Source organism: Felis catus, chromosome A1 (genome assembly GCF_018350175.1).
Source record: "Felis catus isolate Fca126 chromosome A1, F.catus_Fca126_mat1.0, whole genome shotgun sequence".
Taxonomy (NCBI): Eukaryota; Metazoa; Chordata; class Mammalia; order Carnivora; family Felidae; genus Felis; species Felis catus.
The window spans coordinates 59,106,398-59,128,904 of NC_058368.1; the positions used below are offsets into that span (position 1 = coordinate 59,106,398).

The 22,507-nt window shown below is 33.8% G+C and overlaps 1 long non-coding RNA gene across 2 annotated transcripts in view; it reads left to right on the forward strand.

The window, feature by feature from the left end:
- LOC123384622 overlaps positions 1–22,507 on the forward strand; it is a 313,155-nt gene that overhangs the window by 194,157 nt on the left and 96,491 nt on the right. For both annotated transcript variants that reach the window (XR_006596004.1, XR_006596000.1), the window contains exon 3: positions 150–212. This is a non-coding gene — a long non-coding RNA (uncharacterized LOC123384622). The remainder of the gene's footprint in view (positions 1–149; positions 213–22,507) is intronic.

Sequence of the window (22,507 nt, forward strand, 5' to 3'; positions counted from 1 at the left end):
TCAGGGTGCATTGTATTTACAGCTATATCTGCTGCCATGTAACCATGACATCTAAAAGCCTCTCCCTTTGCCATGAAGAGTCTCCACATATCTCTGCCAGTCTCAAAATAAAAGGATGCATTTTAAACAATTTCCTTTTTTTTTTTCAGCCACAGCTATTTGTCCAGAAGTCGTCAATCTGAATTATGAAGTCATCTTTGTTCTGCAAAAAGGTTTGGAATCTTTAGTAACTTCTAAGGATTTGATATGCATAAGTAAGTGGTTGCAATCCTGATAATAGTTTATCCTTGTTTAATTAGACAGACTGTCTCATTATGAGACCTAATAAGAAGATTTAAATGGTGAACTCATTTGAGGCAGGTTTGAGACTTTCCTCCACTCATGATGGCTCAGTTCTGATTTCTTCAGGGACAGACATTCAGGCAGGTAACAGAAAAAACATTATAAAGACTACAAAAGATAAATGGGAATAGAAATACTGAGGATGAGACATCAGAATAATCATACTTGAAATTACTTGATAATTGACTTTTCCTTGCATGGGATTTTTCTAATTATAATTATTATTAAAATGATGATTTGACCTAGATAAAATAGTTTATCTCTGTGAGTCACTGGAAGCACAGTCTTCATTTCATTTTCTATCTATTCATATTACTTACAACATAAAAGAGCAAAATCGTACACCTCATTCCAATTTTGAAACAGAAATAATAAAAATAATAGACTCCTTATCAATGACAAGAATTTGAAGAATACAGAGTGTTTATACCATTGTTCTATTATTTTTTCTTTAATGCGTTTATACTTATAGTGAGTCTGGATTAGCTGTAAGGCTGAGAATATCTTCCTTACTTTTTTACTCTGTCTCAAATCTAAAATGTTGGCACACATTGCATTATGTAAGACAATTGTTATCTTTTCAAGTGAGCACTGACCCCTTGCGCTGGCTTTAGGATTCATATTTCACCCCCATACAGAGGAAAGTCTGTTCCAGAGTCTGGGTGATACTATGGTTCCATCATTCAAATTCTATCAGTTCCACACAATATTTCATTGATGTATTGCACAAAATGTCACCCCATAAGGATGAAAATGTATTTTTATTAATTTTTAGTTTATTTATATTTATTTTTGTAATAGGTAAGTCATTACGCAAATAATCAAATAAGAAATGTCCTACACCAGATTTTAAAATTCATCAATCAGGGGCGCCTGGGAGGCGCAGTCGGTTAAGCGTCCGACTTCAGCCAGGTCACGATCTCGCGGTCCGTAAGTTCGAGCCCCGCGTCGGGCTCTGGGCTGATGGCTCAGAGCCTGGAGCATGTTTCCAATTCTGTGTCTCCCTCTCTCTCTGCTCCTCCCCCGTTCATGCTCTGTCTCTCTCTGTCCCAAAAATAAAATAAACGTTGAAAAAAAATTTTAAAATTCATCAATCATCTTCAAAAAACAGTAAACTTGTATATGCACATATGTGTGTGCATCTGTGTGTGAAAAATAAATTGTGGTGAATCTTAATAAATTTACTACAGATTAGTTAAGTGAAGAAAAATAAGTTATTATATTGGAAATTAGTTCATGTTAAGATTTAGAAATGGCCTATGTAATTTTTTAATTTAGATGAAATGAAATCTGTGAATGTTAACACTTATAAGGATGCTGAAGATGATGATGACTATGCTAGTGATTAATATGATTGATGGATGGATTGATTGATTATAGATAGCAGATCGTCTTTGGAGTCCTTTGCCTATTATCAATTGTTTGAGCTTTAAATTGAATGGTATTTTTGTTAAAATTTATTAGTCTTAGGAGAACTTAAGGAAGAGAGATGTGGGGCGGTTTTCCTAAAACGGTACAGCTTGTGAGTGATTCAGCTAATTCCTCAGCACAAAATGCATTAGAGTAAAAGTCGTGATTTGTAGTATTAAGCTAATGACTTACTAAAAAAGTTATGACATATCTTAAATATATTTTAACAGTATGATTTTCTCTAATAGTGATAATATAAAATTATGAAATGTATCATATTAAAATGTTAGCGATAATATGATAAAGTTATGAAATGTTATCATATTAAAATGTTAAGCAACCAATATATATCTATTGAAATGACAGAAAGTGACTGAATAGAATGAAAAAAATGAGGTCTAGTACTTACATTAGTTTATATGCCATGATGTCCTATCAAATTTTTAAACTGTAATAAATGTGTTTTGTTTTATGTAACTCATATACCCTTTTGTTTGAGCAAAATAATTAGGTTGAAAAGATTGTTTCTTAGAGTCAAGGACTCAGAATTATTCTGCTAATTGTATAGGTGCCCTCCAAATGAAAACACAATATATTTTTTAAGAGAATGAAAAACATTAATGAGTCAAGTATGATTTTGTTTAGTTAAACATGTCATTCCTTAACTGAGAGGAAATAAGGCAGTAAGCCCGGCTCTTGTCCAGATATTAATTTTGGGGGCGAAATACTAAGATGATGTACTAGTTTGCTGTCGTTGACATAACAAAATACCACAGGCTGTGGGGTGGAAAAACAGAAACTTATTTTCTCACAATTCTGAAGGCGAGTAGTCCAACCTCAAGTTGTTAGCAAGGTTGGGTTCTTTTTAGTCTCTCTCTGTTACTTGGACATGGCCATCTGCCTCTTGTGTCTTCACATGATCTTCCCTTTTTCTGTGTCTGTGTAAGAGTTTCCTCTTACACAGGACGGTGTCCTATATGGACACCTGCCATATAGGAATTGGGGTCGCCACAATGACCTCATTTAAACTTAATTATCTCTTTAAAGTCACATTCTGAAGTAGTGAAATTTAAGATTCAACATATGAATTTGGGGGGGACCACAAATTCAGCCCATAACAGGTGGTATAGATACATTTGGGATGATTTTATGCTGTCTGAAGTCAGGAAACAAAAATTAGGCTTCTGAGGCCTGTCCTTTTTCTTTATGAATATACATAGAGGGCATATTAAATATATAAAAGTGGGATAGGTATATTATTAGCCTAATTAACAGAGTAGACATATTTCTGACACTTGGAATCTGGGGGAAAAGCTAAATACAGGATTGTCTTTGCATGAGAGCTAAAATGAAAGAAAACAGAAAGGGGTTAACTTCTAACTAGACAGCAGGTATTTTTCGTCCCTTTCTGTGTTTGGTGCAGACACAGTTGAGTTGCAGTAGGCAATCAGGGATGTGGCTAAGATGCAGTAGCCAGAATAATAATCCCTTTAAGAAATTTGTGGCCTGAGGGGCGCCTGGGTGGCATCCGACTTCGGCTCAGGTCATGATCTCACGGTTCATGAGTTCGAGCCCTGTGTCAGGCTCTGTGCTGACAGCACAGAGTCTGGAGCCTGCTTCGGATTCTGTGTCTCCCTCCCTTTGCTCCTCCCCCACTCATGCTCTCTCAGTCTCTCAAAAATAAATAAAATTAAAAAAAAAAAAAGAAATTCATGGCCTTTTCTCTGGAACCTGCAAATACCAGTTGTTTACCTGGCAAAAAAGAATTAAAATTACAAATCAGCTGACTGTAAGTAGTTGCTCTGGATTACAAGAACAAGCTCACTATCTAACAAGCATTCTTAAAGATGGAAGAGACAGTATAAGAGTGATGCAACATGAGAAAGACTTGACTGACTTCTATGGCTGGCTTTGAAGATAGAAAGAGGCCACTGGCCAAGGAATCCAGACATATTCTAGAAACTGGAAAAATTATTGAAATTGATTCTATTTAGAGCCTTCAATAAAATGCATCTCTGTCAACATTCTGGTTTTACTAATTTTTATAGTAGCAATAAGAATACATAGGAGAACATCAAGATAAATTCAGTAAAACAAATCTGTCCCTGAGAGATGGGAAAAAAAGAATCCATGTTTATAAGAGAGAGAAATCCAAATGAAGAACAGTCCCAAAGAAATGGATGTATCTTGCTAAAGAAAGACTGAGACTGAGCAAATTTCTAGGTCCTGTTCACCTTGAAACACCAAAAGACTTTGATATAATTGAGACTAAAAAGCCCTAGTAGGATTTAGAGGTAAAACAAACAACCACACAAACACAAGAACTTGTGTTTATAGTTACTTTCCTTAGTGAATAAAACTGCTAATCAGAAATTCAAAATACAAATGTCTATCCATAGTACCATGATTAGCCAATCCTCAGCCAGACTTCAAGTAAAAAAAAAAATCAGTTATTGGTGCACAGGAGCAAGAAAGCCACTCTTTTTTTTAACCTCTAGATTTTGCCTAAAAATTGCATATCATACTAAAGGATTTAAGTCAAAATGGTACACCCTAAAAAGTGCCTTTGTTTTTTGTTCTCTATGGGTAGTATGCATTTGCCATAAATCAAAATAGGATAGGAGGTCCATAAGACAACTGAAGAGAAATCTGCCTGGAGGCTACTGGAAAAGCTTCTTAATAAGTTGGTTCTTACAATTTTCCCAGCAGACTACATTAGTAAATTTTCCAGGCAGTTCCATAGGGAAAAAGAAAGAGACAGAGCTCAGCAGTTTCTCTGAATTGAGGGCATGGGGATGGGAAGCCAGGGAGAGCAACAAGGACTGTATTTAGAATCCACAGGGCACAATACCAGAGAGAAAACTGCACAGAGACAGAGATCTCTGGAGATTTGCAGATGACCCCATGAGAGTCTTAAACTGATTTCCAACAAGGATATGTATATGAAGAAATTCTTCATGCTGAGAAAGGAGCCACACAAAAGAACTAGAGCAACCCCAGGAGCACATACAAGGATGGCAACATTTCTGCCCTCATCAGCAACAGTCACAGGACGTCAGATATAAAAAGCCATAGCGTTTGTCTCAGTCTTTGATTGAAATATATAGTAAACATTGTTCTAGTTAAACATAGCAAACCTTAAAACCAAGAACTAAAAAGACCAATTGTTTTTAAGCAACTTAATATTATAACAGAAGAAAGCGCAAGAATATTTGTAAAAATATGAAATATACATCATCCAACAAAGTAAAATTTGTAATGTCTAGAATCAGAAAAAAAAATTACCAGGTATGTAAAGCAGCAGGAAAATATGACCCATAAGGGAAAGAAATAACTATATAGATAAATATATTTTCTCTTATTTGCATATTTTTAAAGATAATTATTTGTTAAAAAGTAGTAACAATTTTTGTGTGGTTATAATATTTTAGTAGTAAAATATATGACAAAACTAGTACAAAGGCTGTTCAGGAAGAAATGGTAGCATCCTGCCTTAAGGTTCTTATGCTACATGCAACATAGTATAAAATCACTTAAAAGTAGATTCTAACAAGTTAAAAATATATATTGTGGAGGCTAAAGCAAGGTTTCTCTAAGTTGGCACTGTTGGTGTTTTTGGACAGATGACTCTGTTGTGGAAGGCTATCTTCTGCATTGTAGAATGTTTAGCAGTATCTCCTGCCTCTACCCGCTAGTCACATCCTTCAGTGTGTCTTGATGTATCGTCAAAAGACATCTAGGGAGAAAAACTTCCCAACCTAAACAACTGGAGGCCTAAACCAACTAATACCATATTATAATAAAGAGTAATTCCTCATAAGTCAACAAAAGAGATAAAATAGAATTATAAAAATATTAAATTAATTTAGAAGTGGACAGACGCAAGAAAGATACAGCATAAACAGAAAATAAATAACATGATGGTGCATTTAAACTCAGTTGTATCAATGATCACAAAATATAACTGACTCAAGTAAAAGGCAGGGGTTCTCAGATTTGAATTAAAAGACAAGGCCTGGGGTGCCTAAGTGGCCTGTTGGTTAGGCATCCAACTCTTGATTTCAGTTCAGGTCATGATCTCAGCGTTCACGGGATCGAGACTTGCACTGGGCTCTATGCTGATAGTGTGGAGCCTGCCTGAGATTGTCTCTCTCCCTCTCTCTGCTCCTATCTTACTCAAGCGCAAGTGCGCGCATGCACTCTCTTCCTCGCTCTCTCTCAAATAAATAAAATTTTTAAAATTTGTAAAAAACAAGGCCCAATTGTATGCTTCCTACAAGTTGTGCATTTTAAACATAAAGATGCAAATACTTAAAATTTCAAAGAATGGATATATTTTATCATGCTAACACTAACAAGGAGAAAGGTGGGGTGGCTATATTTAAATTAGACAAATAAGATTATAGAGCAAAGCATATAACCAAGGGTAAACAAGGTCATTTTATTATCATAAAGAGAAAAATTCATCAAAAGAACACAAAAATCTATTTATGCATCTATCTAATAAGAGTTTTTCAAAGCACATGAAGCAAAAACAGAACAATTGGGATAAAGAGACAAATCTGCAATTATAAATGGAGATTTCATCACTTTTTCATTAATTTTAATAAAAAGAAAAGGAAAATCAGTAAGAATGTAGAATATTTGAATTACACTTTTGAAAATGTGACCTAATTGACATTCACAGAATTTGCCATCCAACAACAGAACACGTTATTTTCCACGAAAGAAGAAGCAAGACTGTGATTGATCACATAGTGGAGTTTATGCCAGGACCTGGAAATGGTGACACCCACTTCTATCCACCTATTTATCAGAACTCCAGACTCATAAGGTTATCTGCAAATTATTCAACTTACCCTCAGAGAAGATGATTGGAATGATAAGGAGAATAGGTAACAAAACCTTGTAAAATTAGTTAATAGTTATATAGTAAAGTGAGTTCTTCTATCACTGGATAGATAAATTAGAAAATTCCAGGTAGGATTTTTTTTCTTCGTACCATGTACACTGTGGCTTTTCAACAGAAGAATGTTTCTATTTATCCCTAAAATACAAATACTACCTGAGGTATTCCAACTATCTACCCAGTAATAAGGGGAACTCCTTTTTCTGGACTGTTATTCATGAATTTAATCATGTTTTGGTTTTAGATTTGGAAGAAGAATGAAGCTACAGTAAATTTCTAGTACATAGCTATTCAAGTGAAAGCAATTAATTTTGACTATGTTTAGTAACTGGGACACTAAAGAAAGCTCACTGTAAAGCTGTTACACTAAAAATGTCTTCAGAGTTACCCAAGCTGATTTTTGTTAGACATTGTTGTGGAGCAGTTGCTAATTCCTTACAGAATTTGGACACATTTATATCCTTCATTATTAGATTTTGAGAAGGTAAAATAGATGAATTACAGGGCCTGGTAAAAGAACTATTAATTCTTTTTTTTCTCTCAAATTGGCTATAATTGGCCTAAGATCAGCATTAAGAAAATATTGAGGAAATTTGATAAACAGTTTTGATATAACAATCTGGACTCTGTGCTCCAAATTTTCTAATTATGTACAAGGAATCTTTTGCTCATAGATTCTTAGATGACAGCTAATTTTTATTATTTATTAAATTATTTTTCAGGTAGGAATATTAATGCACAGGTCAGTTGTAATTTTGTTATGCATGTAGAAGAGTTTTCTGACATATGTGAACCTAGAGTTTATGTAATTTTGTATTTCCACTTGAAAATACGATTTCTCCCTATTTGATTTTTAGAGAATGTGCCACAAAGAATAAAGGAATACTCTAATGATAATGGTGCCAATGCAACAGTTAAGAGTTTGGGGAATAGGAAAGGACTTACCAATTGTTAGAAATTTCCACTACTACGTCTTTTAGTACTCCAAGGGGTCTCTTGTTATATGCTGGAGGGACAGATGATAGTAATAGAAAGCTGTTTTGTTATTCATTTAAATCTATAGAAAATGACCCTTGGGAGGAGGACAAGTAATCAGGGAGTATTATTAGCTCTTCTTACAGCAGCATAGTTTGATTTATTTTTAGTACTGGTCCTCTTGTTTCTTAGCCAATATGAGCTGGTTATTCTTCTAATGGAGATTTTGCTTCAATGTTATAAAGATCCCTTTTAACAAGTTCACAATTCAATGATAAGAGAGAACCTCTCTGTATTCTATTATATGGACACCAATTATTTTATCTGGTGAGCCACAAAATTATGTCCAGCTTGTTTAATTTCTACTGCTCTTGAAAAATACTCAGCCATATATTGATTTTCAGCCATATATTTGGAATGTCAAATTCCCAATTCCTTTCCTTTTCCTTGCAAAATACCTATTTCAAATTGAGATACTAGGCAAAATGGGGAGAAACTTCCAATAAGCTTCCCATTAGCTTATTTACTCAGAATATTTTGGAAATTTTTCTCTAAATTTTTAAAATTGTTTATTGATTCATCTTCATTTCATTTGTAATTTGGAATCTCTGCTTAGTCTACTCTTAATGGAAAGGTTTCTGAAATAGTGTTATGTGGTACATATCACACTTTCAAACACATTTATTTGAATTATGAACAGCTCTGCTATTTAAATTTTGTGCCAGCTTTTTGTACTCCGCTGCTTTTAACACTTCCCTCTAACATGTTAACAATTAAGTGAACTGTTGGATTAAATAAGTATCAACAAAATCCTTAATTCAGATGCAAATTCTACCTGTCTTCCTGATTTAAGAAAATCTCTAATTATTGACCTTGTCTTGGCTGTAGATCAGGGTTTAAATGCAACTTGTATAGATCCAACATTTGGTCCAGAAATCTGGATTGCTCTTCCTCTTAGAACAAAAAGTAATGGAAGAGTCACTAATTTACAGAAACCAGAAGCAGCAGGAAAAAGAAGAATTTTAAGTGGATGGTAGAATAAAAATATGTATATAGAGAGAGGCAGGTTTTAAGAAGTGTTAAGTTTAAATTATTTGTGAATTATTTTCCTTCACTTTTGTTAGTTTTTAAAATAGGATAGCACTAAAGAGTACTGAAGAGGGGCGCCTGGGTGGCTCAGTCGGTTGAGCATCCGACTTCAGCTCAGGTCACGGTCTGGCGGTCCGTGAGTTCCAGCCCCGCGTCGGGCTCTGGGCTGATGGCTCAGAGCCTGGAGCCTGTTTCCGATTCTGTGTCTCCCTCTCTCTCTGCCCCTCCCCCATTCATGCTCTGTCTCTCTCTGTCTCAAAAATAAATAAACGTTAAAAAAAAAAAAAAGAGTACTGAAGAGAGGATATCTTTAATTTTGAGGCCTCATGATGCAAATCAAAGAAAGTAAAGTATTGATTTGGTTTTCTCCCTCTTGTAGAATTTTTTAATGATTTTTTTAAATATGGCAAATTCGTTATTCTATGTATCTTTTTTTAGAAGGGACATTTTTTAGTTCCAGTATAGTTAATATACAGTACTATATTAGTTAGAGGTGTACAATATAGTGATTCAACAATTTTATACATTACTCATTGCTCATCATGATAAGTGCACTCTTTAATCCCTTTCACCTATTTCAGCCATCCCCCCACCCACCTCCCCTCTGGTAACCATTAGTTTGGTTTCTATAGTGAAGAGTCTGTTTCTTGGTCAGTCTCTCTCTCTCTCTCTCTCTCTCTCTCTCTCTCTCTCTCTCTCTCTCTCTTCCCCCGTCTGTCTCTCTCTCTCATTTTTCCTTTGCTTGATTTTTTTTTGTTTCTGAAATTCCACATATGAGTGAAATCGTATGATATTTATCTTTCTTTGATTGACTTACTTCATTTAGCATTACATTCTGTAGCTCCATCCATGTCGTTGCAGATAGCAAGATTTCATTCTTTTTAATGGCTGAATAATATTCTATTTATTTTAATTAAGTTTTGCCATTTATATTAAGGTAAATAAAGAAGTTAGGCTTTTATTGAGAGTATATTTAGGAAAACATTTTTCCCCCAGGAGAAGACTGCAACTTTCTTATAGAATCATATAAGAATGAAGCCACTACAGTTCTAACATGTATACTTCTAAAAAGAGGTTCTACTTCCCAACTAGGCAGAGGCAAAAACTGATATTAGAATTTATGTCTCTACTACTGATCTCAGAAACAGACTGTACAAAATGACCCTGTTTTGTACTTTTTCATGTCAGAAAATGTTCCAAAGTTTCTACTGAGTGATGCAAGGCAAAGTTTGAGCAATTGTCTTTGTATGAATTAGCCATCAGATGAATGCAGTTAAAATATTATTCTTTTGTGACAGCTCAGATTTGAGACTTATTAGAACTATGCCTTCATCCGTTCCTTATGGCACACTCCCTCACAAACTCAACAGAGACAGAACAATCAAATGAGATGAGATTTTGTACTAGACAAACAAAAACCAAGCACCAACTGTCACAGCCACAAATGGCCTAAGAATACATAGGGACTATATTTCAGATGGGATCTTAGAACAGAAGATTAGTATTAGGTAAAAACCAAGGACATTTGAGTAAATTATGGACTTAGTTAATAATAATAACATATCAATATGGGTGACAAATGTGCAATACTAAATTGAAGATGGGAAAATTAAATGTGGAGTATATGGAAACTCTCCATCCTATCTTTGCATTTTTCTGTGAATCTAAAACTATTATAAAATTCATTTTAAAAAAGGAAGAATAAGGAAATCACTAAAAGAATAAGCAGATTAATGTCAAGAAAATATGCAAATAGTGTTTCTTCCAAGTCAAAGATCTAATGAATTTAAACAAGGACCTAATTGCTTACAAATTCTAGGATAACTAAGTAAATTAAGAAAATCTCAATGAAACAAATTGGAGTTCAGACTGTCGAAAGACTCGTCAGACAGCAAATCTGAAGGACTATCAAGACACAAAGACACTAATAGGCACCGTTTTTCCCCTGAGAGGAAAATCACAAAAAGATAGTCTTCAAAACAAAAAACAAACAAAATATCATTGAAGCCTTCAGTTGTCAGTGCTATAGCCTCTGAAACAAAAGTAAAATGCTTGTCTTGTTTATGAAGTTTGCTTGTAAGTCACAGCCTCTTTGAGCAGAGCAAAAGGTGTTGATCTTATATAGGATTTGAGGAAGTATGAATGAAGTTCAGGAATTGGCAGACTTTCAGAAATGGGAGTGTTTAGCAATGTTTGACCTTTATCTGTAGAAGTATATTTAATGGATTGTTGCTGTTGCTTATTGGCTGACTTCCAGAAGTATTCACTGAAGTGAATTGTCATTGATTTATGAAATGAATATAAACGAGTTGTAGTGGTTATGCTTTATCTTGGCTAGGAAAAAAACACGAGGAATTTTTATTATCACATCAAATGGGCTATAGTATATTGTTGTTCAACATTTTTTATTTGATAACAAATTCACTAGTTTCCATAATGATATCTGACAAATGTTACATCTTGTATACTATCTGTGGGGACCAAAGCAATTTCAGTGTTATAGACCCAGTGAGAGGATGTAGGAAGAACTGTATAATAATTGTGCTTCCTTCTCATTTTTATTGGGTTTTCTCCTATTTCAAAAAAAGAGATCTACCAAGAGTGTCTTAGATAATCATGATTCACAAGTGAAATAAATTTGCATTTACTACCATTCTATTATAACTTTAGGTTTTGACAAAGCAATTAGTGGAGTTTGCAAACTTCTGCCTTTGATAAATGCTCCTCATTACATTTAAAGGCACTATGGTTTGATAGTAAGATTATACAATTATATTTATAGTGGTCATATTTCGAGTTTATGTTTCAAGTTATATAGTCACTTTACTACATCACAATTGATCATTACAATAATCCCATGAGATAATAGAAAATGTAATAATATAACTAGCAAATCCTACCTTTAAAAGTCCTATTGAATTGGAAATATGATTCTTATTTAAGAGTTTTAATTAACATGAAATTGTGAGACAAATTATTTTTACTTAAATGCTCTTAATATTTAATTTTTTAAATTGAAATGTAGTTGACATACAACATTATATTAGTTTCAGGTATACAACATAGTCATTCAGCATTTGTATACATTATGAAATGCTCACCACAATTAGTGGTTATCATTGGTTACCATAGGAAGTTATTATAATACTATTAAGAATATTCCCTATGCTATACTTTACATCCCATGACATTTTGGTATAACTTGAAATATGTACCTGTTAATCTCCTTCACCTATTTTGCCTATTCACTCCTCCTCCTCTCCCTGGCAATCCCGTTTATTCTCTGTATTTATAAATCTCTTTCTGTTTTGTTTGTTCGTTTGTTTTGTTTTGTGTATTCCACCTATAATTGAAATCATATGGTATTTGTCTTTCTCTGACTTTGTTTTTTTTTTTACTTATCATAATACACTCAGCCCATCCATGTTGTCACAAATGGCAAGATTTCACTCTTTTTTTATGGCTGAATAATACTGCATTTTAAATATGGTAAGCATTTATTCTTTTTAAATGTTTATTTATGTATTTGAGAGAGAAAGAGAGCAAGGGAGGGGCAGAGAGAATATCCCCAGCAGGCTCCATGTTTCCAGACACAGCTGGATGTGGGGTTGATCTCAAGACCCTGAGATCATGAACTGCACCAAAATCAAAAGTCAGATGCTTACCCAGCTGAGCCACCCAGGTGGCCCTAATGTGGTGAGCATTTAATGCTCTTTAATTAATACAGTTTCTTCAATATTTATAAGATGAGAAATACAGACATAATAAGATGAAAAATTACAACCCACATCATGAAGCCAATAATCATTACATTTATTCATCTGGATGATAGGTTACAAATATGATTAAATTTGAAGGAGTTCTGTATGTGGCAATAGATAGGTAATTTTTTAGACCAAGATTCCCACAGAGAACTCAAAATGTTAGACAAAATATAGATATCTTCCTTTTTACGGTTTCAGAAAGATAGAGGACAGTAAGGAAGTGTGTGGCCTGGATTTATTTGGAAGAAGAAAGTGAAAAGAACATACTCTGGCATGGAGGGCTGCTTTTCCCTCAGCGCAATTGCCTATTCAGAAGAAAAGGTATAAACTGAAAAAATGATTAGAGCTTTCATCTGTATCATTCATTTGGAGAGCTCTGGTAAATAATTCAGGCTTTTGGACTTCAAGAATCGTACCTTATAAGTAATAGAGAATGAAAAATAGACCCTCATACAACAATTGAAACCCAGTGTCAAATTGTCTTAATACCTGAGCCTATTAAGGATATCTGCATTTATTCTAGCTAGCTTCTAGAAGTAAAAGCAAATTCACTTGGGAAAATTAGTCTAATCTAGAACTTCATATTACTTTGAATCTTTCATTCACATTGTCTAGATTTCTATTTTTAAAAAATAAAGAATATAAGAAGTAATAATTAATTTTTAAAGAGAAAAAAACAAAATAAAACAAATGCATAAGAGCTCCAAATATTGGAGTTGTCAATCAAGAAAGTTAAAATAAGTATGATTAATATATAAAATATTAAATGAAAAAATAGACAACTTCAGCAGAGAGCTGAAAACTATATCATGGAAACAAATGGAAATTATGTAACTGAAATTACAAATACTTAACAACTAAACAAATGGCCTTAGTGACAGACAAAGCACAGCTGAACAGCTAACTGGTGAAAGCATATATTTCAAAAGGAAGAATATAGGGATGAGCAGAAAAGAGGCAAAATATACAAAATAAAGAAAAATTTAAAGAAAGCATGTAAAACACAGTGAAACATATGACACACTTGTGATTTAACTCCCAGAAGGAGAGTAGAAATAAGGAGGCAGAAAGCACTTTGGAGGAGAAAGTGTGGATGATATTCTAAAATGAGAAACCATAATAAGTTATAGTTTTAAGATCCACTCAAAACTGAAAAGCAAAAAATAAAAAAAGAAGAGAAACATGACTAAGCACAAACTAGAAAATATGTGAAAAACTAATGACAAAAATGAACTCAAGCACAAGTAAAAATATATATATTGCTTTCAATTACTCTCACCACTGAGACTCAGCATTCATACTTCAAAAGAGTAAAATGAAATCCAGAAGATAATGAAGTCATATCTCCTATAACGACCAGCCTAGACCACTATATTAAATAAATCACACTTTAAAAATAAGGTTGAGGGGGCTCCTGAGTGGCTCAGTTGGTTAAGCATCTGACTCTTGATTTGGGCTCAGGTCATGATCTTATGGTTTGTGATTTTGAGCCCCACATCAGGTTCTGTGCTAACAGTACAGAACCTGCTTGGGATTCTTCCTCCCCTCTCTCTTTCTGCCTCTACTCCACTTGCACGCTCTCTCTCTCAAAATGAATAAACTTAAAAAAATTGGAAGGGCACCTGGGTGGCTCAGTCAGTTAAGCATCTGACTTTGATTCAGGTCATGATCTCATGGTTCATGAGTTCAAGCCCTGTGTCAGGCTCTGTGCTGACAGCTCAGAGCCTGGAGCTTGCTTCATGTTCTCTGTCTCCCTCTTTCTCTGCCCCTCCCCAGCTTGCGCGCTCTCTCTCTCTCTCTCTCTCTCTCTCTCTCTCTCTCTCTCTCTCTCTCTCAAAAATAAATATAGATTAAAGATTTAAAGTTTTTTTTAAATAAATGTTAAATAGTAGTGAAATAGAACAACAACAAACAAACAAAAAAACCCCACAAAACCTTGAGACAATTAGGCAACAGCAAGCACAACCCAGGAGATAACAAAGGTAATTCTTCAGTGAGAAGGAAAAGTGAAGCTTGGAGATGAAGGGGGAAATGAAGAGCAATGGTAAATACACAGGAAATTCTATTTGAATTTTACTTGAAAAATTACATTGTTGGCATTAAAAGTATAATTATATATCAAAAAAATAGGACCAAATCAATAGGTCCAACGTGGGGCTCCAACTCAGGAACGGTGAGATCATGACCTGAGCCGAAGTCGGACACTTAACCGACTGAGCCACCCAGACGCCCCTCCTTTTTCTATCTTAAAATAATTTTTCCCCTAAACTGAACAAGTGACTTATTATAATATATGTGCTGGATTTGAAAAGTTTACCTCAAGCTATGTTAATGGATTTAGAAAATAGTCAATTTATATGTACTGTTTTCTTCAATTTCAAATTTGTAAAATAAAGAAAGAAAGAAAGAAAAAATTGTGAACGTATAAAAAGCCCAGTGGTGTAGATATAATTGAAAGACAAAAAACTTGTCCATAATGTACATTTTTCGAAGACTTAATTTATATTATTTTCTAAATATTTATGAAAATTATTACCCTAAGTGTGTGTTACTATATTTGCATGTTTGCACCTTTATGACTAGCATTATACCAAATAATTCACTATCTACATGTGGACAATCAAATGAAAATATAGTAGATGTTATATTTTTTAAAGTTCCTCCCTACTTTGAATACTCATAAGCAGTTTGGAAATGCTCATGCTAATCCCTAGAGTTGCTGCCTAAAGTGTTACTTCCCAAAGGCAGGTAATGGCAGGTGTTTCCCATGCAGGTGTTTTTCTATGGAAAACCGCTGCCAGTCAGTGCAAGTCACAGCAGCTCTTCCAGCAACAGAAAATAACCCAAAGGATTTTTTTCCAGTCAAATGTAAACTATAGGATACCCACAATAAAAATGCAAATTATATACTGAGTTTTCAAATTGGAAACCAGAAATGCCAACCGATTCCCTTGTGTATACAAACAAAAGATGCTGGTTTGTAAAAATTGAGCAAAAAGCAATATTTTGTGGAGTGATACTATGGGGATCTACAAGAAGAATGTCTTTTGATAAAAATGAAAAGGAAATAAAATACTGTGGGATTTTTTTTAAAACCTGTACAATGCTGGGGCACCTGCATGGCTCAGTGGTTAAACATTGGACTCTTGATTTAGGCTCAGGTCATGATCTCAGTTTGTGAGTTGGAGCCCCACATCAGGCTCTGTGCTAACAGTGCAGATACTGCCTGGGATTCCCCATCTTCCTCTCTCTGTCTGCCTCTCTCTCTCTCTCAAAAAATAAATAAAAATGTAAAAATGAAAAATAAATAAAAAATAAAAACTGTATAATGCTGTCATGTATGCCTACTACTATTGTAAAACTGAAATTCTGGACTGTACATTTTTCTTTCTCATCTTGCTTTTGTCTGCTTTGTTCTGGTTTTAAATACAAAAACCCATATCAGGGGCATATATACACTTTAATCATGACAGTACCCAGATATTTATTATGAGATGTCATTTAAAGAGGAGAAAGTGTGTCACTAGGATTGGGGAAGTGGAAGAAAGTATTGATTGACTCTGGGAACAGTCATGAAATAATTCAGAAAATATCGGTACATTGTGTTGAGTAATTGGATTTAATGAGTAAAATTCTCCAACCAGAGTTTGGAGAGCTGTATGAGTAACATTCCAGAAAGTAACCCACAAAGTGATGGCAGCTACTGCATTTTTGCACTCCCAGATTCAAATCACCATCTACATACTATTGAGTCACAAATTTATATCTAGTAGAATAACACAAGAAAAGGACTTTGCAAGACATTTTGGTCAAATTCTCATTTGAAAGAAGAAATATTTCTGTGCATACCTTTCGAAGCTTAATTAAGCTGGGGGTGAGAGGACAGAACTGAACTTCCATGCCCTGGCAATAAATTTCTCCCTATTATGTAATGATGCAAACATGAGTGTCTTTGCATTTCAATGTCTGCTGATAATAGACCTCCATGTTTGACTTCTAATTCAAGAAGTCTAATTGTTTGGAATGGAATTTAAAAATAAGAGATAACAAGAATGAGGTACCAAAGGGGACATGTTCTCTCCAGCGTAGAAATAAAAATAAGAGGAATCACCTATTAACATTTAAATCATTATTTTGTTTATATTTAGGAAAAAGATATTTGAATTGTTCTTATATTTATTATATAAAATAATTATAAATTTCTATATTTGTGGCATCTATCATCAAAAATTTATATATAGTTTTTAAAGATCATTTTCTCATCAATTATCTGACTTTATTATTTTTTTAATTTTTTAATGTTTTATTTATTTTTGAGAGAGAGAGAGAGAGAGAGAGTGAGCAGGGTAGGGGCAGAGAGAGAGGGAGACACAAAATCTCAAGTAGGCTCCTGGCTCTGAGCAGTCAGCACAGAGTCCAATGCAAGACTTGAACCCATGAATCATGAGATCATGACCTGAGCTGAAGTCAGATGCTTAACAGACTGAGCCACCCAGGAGCCCCTATCTGACTTTATATTAATAGATGACAGTTACCTAAGACTTATTTGAAAGACTTATTTGAAGACTTATTTGAAAGACTTATTTGAAATTCTGTGAAAAATGAAGTCAATCCCCTTAAGTGACTAGAAGTTGCAAACTTTTAAGAACTTTGTATTACCTCATTCTGACTTCTTGCTTTACCACATGGTCAAATCAATTTCTGTTATACTTCCCTACTGGCTAAAATAATGTATTTAAAATAACCATCTGCACATTATAGGGCAATTCATTAATGGTATGGCATGAACAATCTGCTTATGGCTTTACAATAACTAATATAATGTAAATTTGAGTTTAAAATTTAAAGTAATTTTTACTGTTTAAAAAATCATGTTTAAAAATTCATTTTTAATTTAAAATTAGCTATTTATTTGATTTTAAAAATTAGCAAGACCCATAATCAACTGGATATGTAAATTAAAGTTTTATGACACATAGGACTCAAAAATAATTATTTTGTAGGCTATAAAAATTCAACATGTATAAAATATTGCTTCTACCCTGTAGTGACAAGGGAATAATTCACAGAGGACTCTGATGACAGATGCCATTCCCCACTGTATTTATCTTAAATTCTTTATGTGTACCACAAAGATAAAATATTTTATAAATTGCTGTAACCTTGATTTTAAGTGTAGAATCAATTACTACTATCAGAAACCTGCAACATAGTGATAATAATACTATTTTAGTGAAAATGAGTTTGACACTCTAATATTCCTAATGAGATGTTCATTTTTCGACTTTCCTACAGAAAAGTTACTGCTTTCAGTTAATCATTAAAAGTAGCTCTCTGTTCTAACTGATTTAGTTACATATGCCTTAGAAATAAAAATGTTTAAAATTCTTTTAAACTGTGAATATGGTAAATTCTGAAATATGAAATAAATTTAACTAGAGATTATACTCTCTTGACTTTTAACCCCCATTTAAACCATTTCTTCTGAAAAAATGCTCTTTTTATTTTAATATTATTTATCTTTGATGGTTAGGAGGAAATTTTATCTATCAATATTTTATCATTATATATGCCTTTGAACAGTTTAAACTTCACATATATTTTCACTTTTCAAAATCATTGCTAGCTGTACACTTTTTTATATACTGTTAACAGGGCGTTAGTTGAAAACAATGAAAGACTCCTATATTTCCTTTCTTATGATTTATAGGAAAGTCACTGTTGGTAGATTGAAAAAATCAAAACACAAGAACTCAATGACTTACGATTAAACTGTAATTCTTACATATGAGAATATTTTGCCTCATTTGGTGTATATTGAAAAATCACTTGTGAAATATAATAAACATATATTTAAATGATAGATTTAAAGATATATTTAAACAATTTCCAAACCTCCTGATTTCACCAACCTAATATTTTAAATCTTTTTGAACTTAGAAATACAAGACATAAATAAATTTTGGTTAAGAATGAGACAATGGAGCAGTGTCTGGGTGGCTCAGTTGGTTGAGTAGCCGACTTCGGCTCAGGTCATGATCTCAGTTCATGGGTTTGAGCCCTGCATCGGGCTCTGTGCTGACAGCTCAGAGCCTAGAGCCTGCTTCAGATTCTGTGTCTCCCTCTGTCTCTGCCCCTCCCCAACTCATGCTCTGTCTCTCTGTCTCTCTCTCTCTCAAAATTAATAAACATCTTTAAAAAATTAAAAAAAAAATGAGACAACAGAGAGCTATCCAATGGGCAATGACTAATTCGTTCATATGTACTTATTCATGTGTTTATAACCATTTGATTTGCTATCCTGCAAAAATTCTTCTAAGCAAAAGACTCAACATTAAATCCATGAATACAGTCTCATCTTTAAGTCTTCATATAATTTTATAAGAAGGATTTGTTCAGCATTTGGCCTAAGTTGCTGGCATTCTAAAAATATCATTGTGTTCTTTGTGGTCTGAATTTGAAGATTATTTTTCCAGCAGTGATTTTAAGTTTTCATTTGCTTCTGTCCAAATTACTAAGTAACAAACAAACCCCAAAAAACCACAGGCTGATCTTTTTTTGCCCCAAACCTGTGTGAGAAGCAGATTTGTTTTTAGGAATTGATAAATTAATAATAATAATAATAATAATAATAGTAATAATAATAATAAATAATGATATCTTCTCCTCAATGCAAAGGCCAATACAGGCAAGCGTGTTTTCACAAGTTGTAACTAAAGATAGTATTCTATTGACTGGGGCTGCCAATGATTGATATCTACTGTCACATCAGTTTTTTTTCAATCCTTTTTTTTTCCAGATCTAATATAATTGGAATGTTGGGCATATATATAAATGTACAGAAAAGTTGCAAATCCACTACAGAGAGTTTCCAGATACTCTTCATTCAGTTTCTCTTGCTGTTAAAATGTTACATTATTGCGGTGCATCTGTTAAATGATTAAATTGATGGTATTAGTACAATATTACAAATTAAGCCCAGACTTTGTGTGTTTCAACAGATTTTCCATTAATATCTTCTTTGTATTCTAACATCCAATCCAGACTACCATATTGCATTTAGTCACCATATTTCTTCCAGTCCTTTCTGGTCTGTGACAGCAACCTGGTCTTTCTTTTTCATCATCTTGCCAGTCCTGAAAAGCAAGGGTCAGATATTCTGCAGAATGACTGTTTTTCTCATGATTCGATTGCAATTATACAAAAGAAGTGAAGTGCTCTGCTTGTCACATCATATCGGGAGACACATGACATTATTGGTTGTATTGATCTTTATCACTCAGTTCAGGTAGTGTTTGCCACTTTTATCAACTGTGTATTTTCTATTTTTTTCTTTCCCTATTCTACTCTTAGAAAGTGATTGACTAAAACAAACTCACTGTCAAGGGGATGAGGGCCAGAATTAAGCTCCACCCCCTGGAGGGAGAAATATCTACAAATATTGTTTGGAATTCTTCTGTAAGAAAGATTTGTCTTGGAGTGCCTGGGTAGCTCAGTCGGTGGAGTGTCCAACTATTGATTTCAGCCCAAGTCATGATCCCAAGATCATGGGATCCAGCCCTGCATTGGTCTCCACACCGAGCTTGGAGCCTGCTTGAGATCTCTCTCCTTCTGCCCTTCTCCCCTGTTTGTGTTCCATCTCTCTCTCTCTCTTTCTCTCTCTCTTTAAAATACATTTTAAAAAAAGAAAAATTTATCTTATCCTCTACACGTATTTGATTTATTCACTTATTTATATTACTATGGGCTCATGTATGTGTATCTTATAAATTTCATTATAGTCCAATACTATGTTATTTATTTTGTTGTTCAAATTTCTTGTTTTGGAAACTCTCTGAGTTTGGCCTCTGTGGTCCCTTGGCATGCTACCATTTAGGATTTTTTGAGCATTTAATTACTTTCTGGTACTTCAAGATATCCTAGACTCATCTTGTACTTCTCCCTTCCCTGGTCACAGAATCAACCAATTTTACCAAGGAACTCTAGTTTATTTTATTGGAGAATGGTATTTGGAAACTGAGATCTCTAAGCTGGATGTTCTCATTTCTCCTAGAGCTTCAAACCTTCTAGGCATTCTCAGTCAACAGAAATTGGAAATTGTGTGTATATACTAACCACATACATATACATTTATAACAGTTTCTGTATCTATCCATGTTATGTGTATATTAAGTTACATATGAGTTTATGTTGTCTCCAGCTCTAATTTGGTACCATTTGATTTATTCTAGCTTTCTTTTCTTGTTTATTGGTAACATCCCTCTCTGACAGCAGGAAACATGGCTCCCTTCCCTTTGTATGACATTTCACTTATTTTTTTTTATCCATATGCAAAGCAGGTTCAGGACAGTTTACCTATATTGCCATATGAGAAACATTTACCACAGGAGTACAGTGTTTATATACAGTTTCATTTGTCTGTAAACAATGGGCACTTTTATAGTAAATCTAAGTGATCATTATTGTTTATCATGCTCTGCACTTGAAGAAAAGAGTATATACTTTAAAGCTGGCATTTTAGTTCCTTCTTCAATGCTACAAATGTTTTACTGCTATTTTATCTGAAACTGCTTCTCCAGGATGCCCACCCCTTCTTTCTTCTGATACTCACATTAGATGTAAGTAGGAAATTCACAATATAAGCTTGATGACTCTTATTTCATTTTGAATTCTATTCTTTATATAGAGTCTTAAAGAATTCTTTAATATATATTTCAGTTCACTATTTTTCTCTCTAAAGGCTTATATGATATTTTTCATTTTCAAAATTTATAACTGATGTCATATCCATATTATTTGATCAATATTTCTTTACACTGTATTTATCATTGTTTTCTATTCCATAATTTCTTATTTTATGAATAGTAGTATATCATTTTGCTTCTTAAACATCTTTAACATGCTTATTTTCAAAGTCAATTTTATACTGATCTAATATTTCCATTTCCTGCTAGGATAAATCATCATGCACATGCTGTTCTTTAGAGATATCTTGCTTAGTACTTGTCTTTCTATGTGTTTTGAAATTTTAGAGTGTGAATTGTAGATTTTTCTCCCTTGCATTTAGTATACTATATATAATAATTTTTAGGTAGGTTCCATGTATTCTTTACAAAATATGTACATGCCAGAGTCTGGTATTTGTGCTAAGACTCCTTCCCAGTGATTTGACATTGCAGATGTAGTCATTGAGTCAGTGAAGAATTTAGTCCAAGTCCTGTCTGGGTAGTGTTTGCAACTCCTTCCTGCTGTAGCAGAGACTGATGTTTAATATTTATATTAGTCATTTGCAAGATAAAAAAAAATCTGGCTTTTTTTCCTTTTCATATGTCAAGAGTACTTCTCCAGGTTGTGGATATTGGATATGGCTTGCCACATTTCTTATACTTATTTTTCTTACAGCACTAAGATTTAGCCTCACCTACTGCTGTGCGTTTATGCTCAGTGTGTGTCCTGTAAATGTATTTGTTTTGCTTGGAAACTTTTGTGACTTCAAAAAGCTCATCTTTACTCTGGTGCAAAGAGGGAAGCAAAGAGGAACTTCTTGGTTGGAGGCTGATGTTTCTGTCCTAATATTCAAAAATATCATTTCATTCATTAGCAATTCTTGGTCCGTTTATAATGGCCTATTTTTTTAGAACTCTATTTAGAGACTAGTTTCGGTTTTTATCTCATGCTGAAACCTGCTATTGTAGGTTGTTCTGTATTGGGGAGGTCAGATGACCAACTGGCCCAGCTGCTATGAACACATTCCTCCAATTAATAAGAGTCAAATTATACAGTGCTGCTCCTGTTCTTTTTATTGACTCAAAGATTTCAGCTTGGTTTATGTCCCTCCAGTGTCTCCGTCCAGTATATTAGGTGTCTACCAATTCCCACCACTATCCTTATAAGACATTCTCTGTTGTTGCACATTCATATGACATTGTAACTCTACACATTTGCAAAGAGGCCTTAGATTGTTTTTCAACTATATCTCCCTTGTGATTACAATAGGTAAGAGATTTCTTTTACAGTT